General features: G+C 52.5%; 4 non-coding genes across 4 annotated transcripts; all 4 read right to left on the bottom strand.

The window, feature by feature from the left end:
- Positions 1-4997: 4997 nt before the first annotated feature.
- Positions 4998-5055, bottom strand: MIR376A-2 (microRNA mir-376a-2). Its single transcript, NR_129498.1, has one exon. It is a non-coding gene; the product is annotated as a microRNA mir-376a-2 (primary transcript).
- A 263-nt stretch (positions 5056-5318) lies between these two features.
- On the bottom strand, positions 5319-5377 carry MIR376B (microRNA mir-376b). Its single transcript, NR_129497.1, has one exon. It is a non-coding gene; the product is annotated as a microRNA mir-376b (primary transcript).
- A 318-nt stretch (positions 5378-5695) lies between these two features.
- On the bottom strand, positions 5696-5753 carry MIR376A-1 (microRNA mir-376a-1). The gene has a single exon (NR_129425.1). It is a non-coding gene; the product is annotated as a microRNA mir-376a-1 (primary transcript).
- Positions 5754-6070: 317 nt separating this feature from the next.
- Positions 6071-6128, bottom strand: MIR376C (microRNA mir-376c). The gene has a single exon (NR_129404.1). It is a non-coding gene; the product is annotated as a microRNA mir-376c (primary transcript).
- Positions 6129-9080: the final 2952 nt, after the last annotated feature.

Below are 9080 nucleotides of genomic sequence, written 5' to 3'. Positions count from 1 at the left end.
CTAAGTACCAAACAGTAACAGGGGGCAGGCTCCTCCCTGTCATTCACAGGGCCGGCCTCATCTCCCGGGATTCATCCTAGGGAGGGATGGCAGACGAGACGCAGGATCAGCAGACCAGGAGGCGAGCACCACCTGCCACGCATATGCCCTCTGGTCAGCTCTCCATCCCGGGAGCCCAGGAAGGGGTCTTGTTCCCGGGTATCCCTCAGGATCTTGACTAGTTCCTGACAAGGAGCTTGACCCTACAGGCCTTACAGCCCCCACACAGGGTTCAGCTTCCAACCTACAGGAAGTCCCTGGAAGTGGAATCACCTCTTCCCCAGCATGAGCACCTCCTCCAGGAAGTTCTCCTAATGATGCACTGGACACCAAAGGCAAGGGACCTGGGCCAAGTTACCTGGCAGATAAAGCAAAGGCCCTGTGGTCACCATCTCGTCACACCTACCTCCCGTAAAGGTGATGACATGAATGTCACTCCCAGCACCTGCCCTGGTCACGTCCCAGAGACTGGCATCAGGCATGCAAGCCGTGCTAGGAAAGGGTGGGCAATGAGCAGGAGTCGTCCCCATGTGCCACCGAGCAAGGGAGAGGCAGACCCAGGTCCCCACAGCGGCCTCCACCAGAGACGGCCCTCAAGTCAGGAGCAGGAACTGACTGCTCAGCTGAGCAGGTGCTCAGCGGTCACCCGGGGGACAGCTCACCTCTCTCCTCCTCGACAGGACACGTGTTCCTCAGGCTGAGCGGCTGGAGCGCGGCTTTCCTGACGCCAGCCTCAGACCTGTGGCCCCTCAGCAATCAGTGTGAAACGTGGACAGTCACGCAGGGCCAGAGCTGGGGAAATGTTCCAGCCCTCCTCCAGATGCTGTCCTAAGGTGGAGTGGACACTGGCAGTCAGTGAACTGGGGTGCACAGTCAGCAGGGGCCGGGGACCCTCCAACTTCCAACACCCAGGTACCTGGTACAGGGCGGATGGTACCCTCTGCTCTTCCCTGGAGCTGGCCTTTCTGTGCAGAACATCACCTGGGCAAGACTTGAATCACAAATGACAAACAGGAAGAACTCTAACACATTCGTCACAGGGACGATACCTGCCCCGAGCCTCTTCCCAAAGGCTGAAGCCTCCTCCCGGAAGTGCTCCTGAGGTTGGCTCATCAGCATTAACTCATCAATGACCCAAAGTGGTTTGCCCACAGTCACTCACTGTTACTCCTGAAGGGGTCCGGCATCAAGGTCTCCCTCCTAAGTTGAAGCTGTGAGCAGGAAGCCGCCTGAGCATGACTTGGTGTCAAGAAAAGCCAGGTCCACGTGCCAGTCACCCTTCAAAAAGCAAACCATCATTATGTCGGTGCAGGCAGTGGCATGCACTAACAGGCTCCCCTTCTGCTCCCCACCAGTGTGACACCACCTCCAAGGAGTCCTCCAGAGGAAGAATCTGGCACTGAGGATGGAGAAGGCCCCACGGCCAGCATCCCAGCCAAAGCCCGTGTCCAGGACCAGGAAGCCAGGACATACCTGAGACAACTGACATGGAGCTCTGTCCCGACACTCACTGTTACTCCTGAAGGGGTCCGGCATCAAGGTCTCCCTCCTAAGTTGAAGCTGTGAGCAGGAAGCCGCCTGAGCATGACTTGGTGTCAAGAAAAGCCAGGTCCACGTGCCAGTCACCCTTCAAAAAGCAAACCATCATTATGTCGGTGCAGGCAGTGGCATGCACTAACAGGCTCCCCTTCTGCTCCCCACCAGTGTGACACCACCTCCAAGGAGTCCTCCAGAGGAAGAATCTGGCACTGAGGATGGAGAAGGACCCACGGCCAGCATCCCAGCCAAAGCCCGTGTCCAGGACCAGGAAGCCAGGACATACCTGAGACAGCTGACATGGAGCTCTGTCCCGAAGATGGAGCTGGGTCTGAGCGCCTTCTCAGACAGTTTGATATGCAAATAAGAGTCTCCCCCTGTATATTCGCCATTAATAAAGTGAACATACAAAGGGTATCCTCTCTTCAAGTACCAAAGAGCAGCTGGAAAAGCAGGTGAGGACCATGCTGTGCCTTCACCAGGGTGGACGTCTCCTCCTGCAGGGCCGAGACCAAGGGGAGGGCAATGACGAGCCTCATCTGGCTGGGCCCAGAGCCTGGCCCTGCAGCCTGTGCACTGTGACCTGCCCTAAAGAGTGTCACTGCAGGTCTCCTGGTCAGTGGGCCCATTGTCTACACCAAGGAGTGAAAGGGTCTGTCCACCAGTGCCATCGCCATGCATAGGTGACCCTGTTCAAATACTCCATGCTGCATGGAGGACACAACCACTGCCTTACTCGAGGGACACTGGGTGTGGGCCAAGCAAACCAGGGGCCACAGACTCACTGTGGGAAAGTGAGGCCCTGTCATGCTCAGATCTGGCAGAGCTGAGCCATGGACCCCTCCACTGTGACTACTGTGAAACATCCCAGAAATGCCAGAGTCCAGGAAATAGCCTCCCAGGCCAGATTTGAAGCACACAAAAGGGGAACCCTACCACCAGACTTGAGGGCACTGGGATTGTGCTGATGACAATCACCCACCTGAGGCACACTCAGGTGCATCTCTGCTTGGCAATGGCCCCAAACGACCAGCCAGTGGGCTCAGGTGACAGTCCCAATGAGCGTAGGCAAGCTCTGGGATTCCCCCTGCTCTAACGCCAGTCACTTGCCTTAGAATGGCATGACAACAGAGTCCTTTGCTGGAGGCCAACTGCCTCTCAGGGATGGGGACCACGAGTGAGTAGCCCCCACAACCAGCATCATCAGCTCAGCCCTGCTCCAGGGCCACTATCCACACATGTGTCTGCAGAGGTGCAAGGTTGAAGCTGTGAGCAGGAAGCCACCTGGGCATGATTTTGGTGTCAAGAAAAGCCAGGTCCACGTGCCATTTGCTCTTCAAAAACCAAGCCATCACTAAACTTGGTGCAGGTAGTGGCATGCACTAAAAGGCTCCCCTTCTGCCCCCTGCCAGTGTGGCACCACCTCCAGGGAGTCCTCCAGAGGAAAAACCTGGCACTGAGGATGGAGAAGGACCAACAGCCAGCATGCCAGTCAAAGCTCATGTCCAGGACCAGGAAGCCAGGACATACCTGAGACAGCTGACATGGAGCTCTGTCCCGAAGATGGAGCTGGGTCTGAGCGCCTTCTCAGACAGTTTGATATGCAAATAAGAGTCTCCCCCTGTATATTCGCCATTAATAAAGTGAACATACAAAGGGTATCCTCTCTTCAAGTACCAAAGAGCAGCTGAAAGAGCAGGTGAGGACCACGCTATGCCTTCACCAGGGTGGATGTCTCCTCCTGCAGGTGAGGGCAGTGATGGGCCTCATCTGGCTGGGCCCAGAGCCTGGCCCTGCAGCCTGAGCACAGTGACCTGCCTTAAAGTTAGTGACATGACAAGATTAACTATCAAAAAACAGGGCCAATCAAGTCATACAGGATAGAAATAAAGAGAATGTAAAATAAGTGACAACCCTTTAGGGCAAGCAAAACCATCCTGGGAGATGAGCCACTGCCTCTGCACAAAGCCACTGCCTTCAAGAAGTCCTCCTGATGAACAATGGCCGAGAAGGGATAGAAGACACAATCACATCCATCACTAAAAATGAAAAAGGAGCAGAAAACAACACACCCCATGCTCACTGCCCATCTGCAATCACATAGCAGCACTGAGGTGAGAGTCCCACTCTTGAATGTGGCATTGTGTTGAGAAAGCCAACCAAGCGGTTGTTACTCAGAAGCATTCATTCAGTGCAAGATTCACCAAAGGAAAATAAAATTACCATGGAGCAACTCCCTCAAGGAAAACAGATAATGACTTCAGTGACCCAAAGATCTTTGCATTAGCATTGGCAACGATGCCACATAGACACCCATGGATAAAGAGAGCATTGAGGGTCAGCAGTCCCAAGAAGCAAGTCCTGTAAGTGCCTGAGGTGCCCATCTTAGAATGAACATCTATCCTCTTCTGTTAAGTGGACAGTAAATTCCCAAACTCACTCCAAGGATGAGCTGGGCCTACAGAATGGGTAGACCAGATGACCCACATTTACATTCGCTACCTGTTTGCTGTTGAATATTCTTTCAGGTACCTTGGAAATGAACTGACCAAGAGCTCTCTTCCCAGAAGTTGGTGTTATGTCTGGAAAGACATGGATACTTTGTCATTAGACAAAATGGGCCTACCACACACAGGGAAATTGTTTTCTAAACAGGACAGCAGTTCTGAAAAGAAAACCACTACATCATCCCCCAAGTCAACAGCTCTTCCAGAAAGTCCTCAGAACACATGAGATTAGAAAGTCCAGAGGACCAGATCCCAAACAGACGAGGTACATGTCCTCAGTCAACCAGGCATTTCATGCTCTGGAGCAGTTCTGGCCCTGACAGGCCTTATTTCCGAGTGGCCTTCCCAGGCAGGATGTGCTCCTCTGAGAGTTCACCCTTACTTGTTGCAAGCTAAGCCAATGCACAAAGACTAACCTCTCTTAGTAGCAAATGACAGTAAAGGCAGGAAAGCCATTCCCACGGGGACAAAGTTGGCCTCAGCTCCAGGAGTGAGCCTAAGATAAACAGAGTGGATAAACAGGATTAGTGGGAGGGCAGCACACTCCACTCTGCGCGTGCCTCAGGGTGAATCACACGTCCATTCTATGTGTCTTCCTGAAACTGGCATCCCACCCAGGTAATCCCTAAGGCAGGACTGGTTACAGAAAAAGAGGTTGCTTCCAGAAAATGCGTCATAAACACAGTAAGCATACAGAGAATGACCTTTGTTTAACGTCACAGAAGTCGCTCTGGGAACACTGCCTCGTGACCGCACGTTCGCCAAGGGCAGCGAAGCAATGGCAGAGAGCAGACGGTGCACCTCAACACGGCACAGGCTGTATCTGTCCTCTCTCATGCCCGGCATCCGGCACGCGCCCCTTCAACGGCGACTTCACATCCATGGAGGCTTCGCAAGCAGCATTTGATACTGAAAACGTGGATTTTCCTCTATGATTAATCATAAATAATGTACTCATAGAAGGAGAATCTACCTTTTAAATACCAAAGAAGAATTCCATCCAGGAGAACACGAACCCATGCTTGAGTCATCAAACATGAAAGTCACGGAGGGCACGCAAGCATCCACGGAGAGCCACTCCAACAGCCCACGGGACCGTCGTCACCAGGCTGGCCTTCGGCCAGTGCTCCAGTGTACCCCGGCGATGATGACACGACGTGTGGTCCACCATTCCGTCACATCCCCAGCCCTACCGTCTCTTCCAGGAAGATTTCCAAAGTGGCATTTGATACTGAAAACATGGATTTTCCTCTATGATTAACCAGGAAGCACGTAAACATAGAAGGAATATCCACCTTTTAAATACCAAAGAAGGACTGGGCTCTGGGGAGGACGGGTCTGTGCAGGGTTCGTCGGAGATGCGAGCCAGACAGCCAAGCAGTTCATCTTCGTCCTGCGGCGTTGCTCCGTGCGCACAGCACAGCTTCCTGGCCGGGGGAGGGGCTCCTGGGCGAGAGGGGCTCCTAAAGGTGATGGTCGGCAGACATATGGCACAGGTTCAGCACATGTTCTGCAGGACCACCATCTTTCCACTCAGCCTGGAGGGCTCGGCCCGACCTCGTTTCCCTGGTGAAGTCTCAGCAATGTTTCCCGAGCGGCATTTGATACTGAAAACGTGGATTTTCCTCTATGATTAACCATCAAGCACGTAATCATAGAAGGAGAATCTACCTTTTAAATACCAAAGAAGACTTAATCCTGGAAAGCGTGAACCTACGCACAACCCATCCCAAAACGAATGTCACGTGGGGCAGAAAAGACGGGCTCGCTATCATGAAAAAGCTGACGACAGCCCCAGCCTCTGCCGAGCCGGCAGCTCAGGAGTGGGGTCCCCTCGAGGTGGGGGTGGTCCGCAGACATATGGCATGAATCGAGCACATGTGCTGGGGGCCACCGTCTTCCACTTACCCTGCAGGGGGAACTTTACTGTCTCTTTCCTGATGGTGGTTTCAGTCCAGGAATTTTCCAAGCAGCATTTGATACTGAAAACGTGGAATTTCCTCTATGTTTAACCATCAATAACATAAACATAGAAGGAATATCCACCTTTTAAATACCAAAAAAAAAAAGGATTTAGTCCTAGAAAGCATGAATTTAAACATGGTCCGTCACAAATAAAGGGGACACAGGACAGGCACAGGCCTGCTGGGTGGTGGTGGGGGCAGCGCCATGGAGGACACAGGCTCCACCCTGTTCACAGAACTGCAGGTTCTGGAGTCCCTTTCCACTCACTGCCTGGGGGCGAGGGAAGAAGGGTGTTCACTGCCCTGTCTCTTCCCGGAGGGAGATTTTATGTTCGGAAATGTTTTCAAAGCAAATTTATGCTCTGAAAGTGCGGATTTTCCTCTGTGAGCACCCCAAGTCCTGTACACGCAGAAGGAGCACCCGCTGTGAGTGGAACACCCACAGAAGCCTGGTTACACCGCTGAGCACAAGCAATAGCCAATTGGCTCAAAGTGAAAGTGGCGTGAGGCGGTTGACATGTTCTGTAAATTCTCCGCAGGGACGGCCGTGCCAGGCCTGGCCCCTCGGGTCCAGGAGTCGGAGCTCATGGAGAGGCAAGTGACTGGGGCATCCCCGGTGCCTCTTCCCTTGGGGAGAATGTTTCCAAAGCAGCATTTAAATCTAGAAAAAGTGGCTGTACTCCAACAATTCATCATAAATAAAGCAAGCAGAGTAGAAATACTATCCCTTGCTTTCCAAAAATAGCACAGACAGAGAAAACCCTTGCAAAGTCCCCGCAGGCGGCCCAACGTCCGCACACCCCTAAGGCATGCTGTGATGGAGGCAGTCTGCATGCATCCCGGAGCCCCCTGGCACATACCTGGGAGGAGGAGGACATCACAGTCTTCCAGGCCGTGGGGCTGTGTCCAGAGCCAGCAGACAGCAGTCGAGAATAGACAGGACAGGCTGTCAGGAAGAGGCAAATGGGTCACACACCATCTCTCCTCAGCACAGCAGAGGGACAGCAAAATGAGCTGTTCACCAGCCACTGCCCCCGCCCCCTGTGTGAGCACAGCTTCCAGAAAAATCATTTCTGGGGCTGACTGCATGTGGAACTTACCAAAATAGGTGCGGCGGATTCTCCCAAACCAAACAAAGCACACAAAAATCCCAGAGTCAGTCCCCACTCTGCAAGACAGCCACCGCCTCCAGCAAGGCCTCCTAAAGTGGCCGAGGACAAGTGGGCAAGTGGCACTCTTCATGAGCAGAGCTCCCGCTCTGCGGAAAGTCCCGCTCATGTTCCGTCGAGAGGCACGCACAAACAATTTTGCTTTTCTAAAGTCGGAACTGGCCTAACAAAGTCTCGCACTTGTAAACCACTGCCCCTCACAAAGGTAGAGTTAGGCATTGCTAAGGACAAACGGGTGCTGGCTGAGCAGACCAGATAACCCCAGAGCCCCTCCCCTGCAGTTACGGCTCCTTGACGATGTCAGTCTGCCTCCCCTAGCCCCAAGCCCTCCTTGTCAGAGTTCTTCACATGCCAGTACGAGCGATGCCACTTCCTCCAGGGCACCCTGTCAATAATAAATGAGACTGGTTAGGGGATCCGATGGCCCTACGTCAACCATAAAGTAAAAGCTCCCCGTGACCAAACATCACTCACATACCAGGAGTGGCTCCCGCAGGTGTCACAGATGAGGTGGGCAAGGCATGCTGTCAGGGAGTACCTTCTGCTTTGGTTTTTGTTTTTAATTGAAATAAAGACAGCCAGGAAGAACTGGGGTAGGTGGCATGATGCACCAAGAGCTCCTCCTTCGGGTCCCGGGGACAATGTCAACCCATCCACCATCTCTCCCAAGGAGCTGCCACCACACTCTGAGGTCCTACAGAGGCTGGAGGGCCAGCGAGGGTACCAAGGGCTCAGGGACTGAGTGTCCTGTTAGATAAGGCTGCAGCCGCCCTGCTCTCGTGTGAAGTCACCCCTCTCGGAACTTCATCCTGTCCTTCTCCTACCTCCCCACTCACTGCTGGAGCAGCGGGCCCTGAGAACTCTCTGAACACTCAGGGACAGTCGGGCACCCAGCTGAGAAAGGAGGCGGGGGACCTGAGGCTGTTCAGAGACCTGGGATCCCCTGTTCTATTAGGCATCTGCAAAATCTAATCCTCCCAGGCAGACAGGTATTTGGCCTTTATTTAAAAATAAATAAATAAATAAATAAAAATAGTTACAGAGGGCCAGCAGGTGGCATGGTGATTGGGGTACTAGACTCTCCCACATGGCCAAACACAGTTCAAGTCCTGGACCTGGGAGGCTTGCTTTCTCACTCTCTCTCTATATATAGCAAGTTAAAATAATAATAATAATAAGTGAGGACATAATTACAAATAGATAAAATAAGTTGATTATGATAAAATAGATAAAATAGTTCTTTAAAAAAATAGTTACTGGGGTTCGGCAGGTGACGTGGTAATTGAGGGACTGGACTCCCACGTGGCCAACCATAGTTCGAGTCCTGGACCTTGTGCCTTGAAATCATCCCAGTTGTAAGTGTGTGCATACCCAAAATCCCAGGAGGAGAAGGGACTGCGGGGTAGCCACCCTCCTGGGGCGAGGGTGATCTCTCACTTTCCCTCTCACTGTCTCTCTCTGGTGAGCACACATGACCTATCGGGGGGAGACTTTAAAACCATTACTATTGAAACAGTGATTCCAGTAACACAGACCCTGTAATACCACGTTGGTATGCATGTCCTGTACTCGTCAGCTTGTCTGTCACTTCCCGTTTTCACTGTACATCTGCCTCTTATCTATTCCTTCAGAGTTTAAGCTTGAAAATCTAGGGGATGGTAACCAGCAGTTAGTGTAATGGCTATGTCACTGGACTCCCACGTAGTCGACCGCGGTTCGAGTCCCGGCTTTCTGTCTCTCTTTCTCTCTGTGCCTTTCTGGCAAGCACACACGCCCTATGGCAAAAAAACAAAAAAAGAAAAAAGAGAAGGAAAAAAAAAAGAAAAACAAGACAAAACAAAAAAACCAAGGGGGATGGAAAGTGC

Source organism: Tupaia chinensis, unplaced genomic scaffold, assembly GCF_000334495.1.
Source record: "Tupaia chinensis unplaced genomic scaffold, TupChi_1.0 Scaffold000671_1, whole genome shotgun sequence".
Taxonomy (NCBI): Eukaryota; Metazoa; Chordata; class Mammalia; order Scandentia; family Tupaiidae; genus Tupaia; species Tupaia belangeri.
This window is presented reverse-complemented; position numbering and strand designations above follow the sequence as displayed.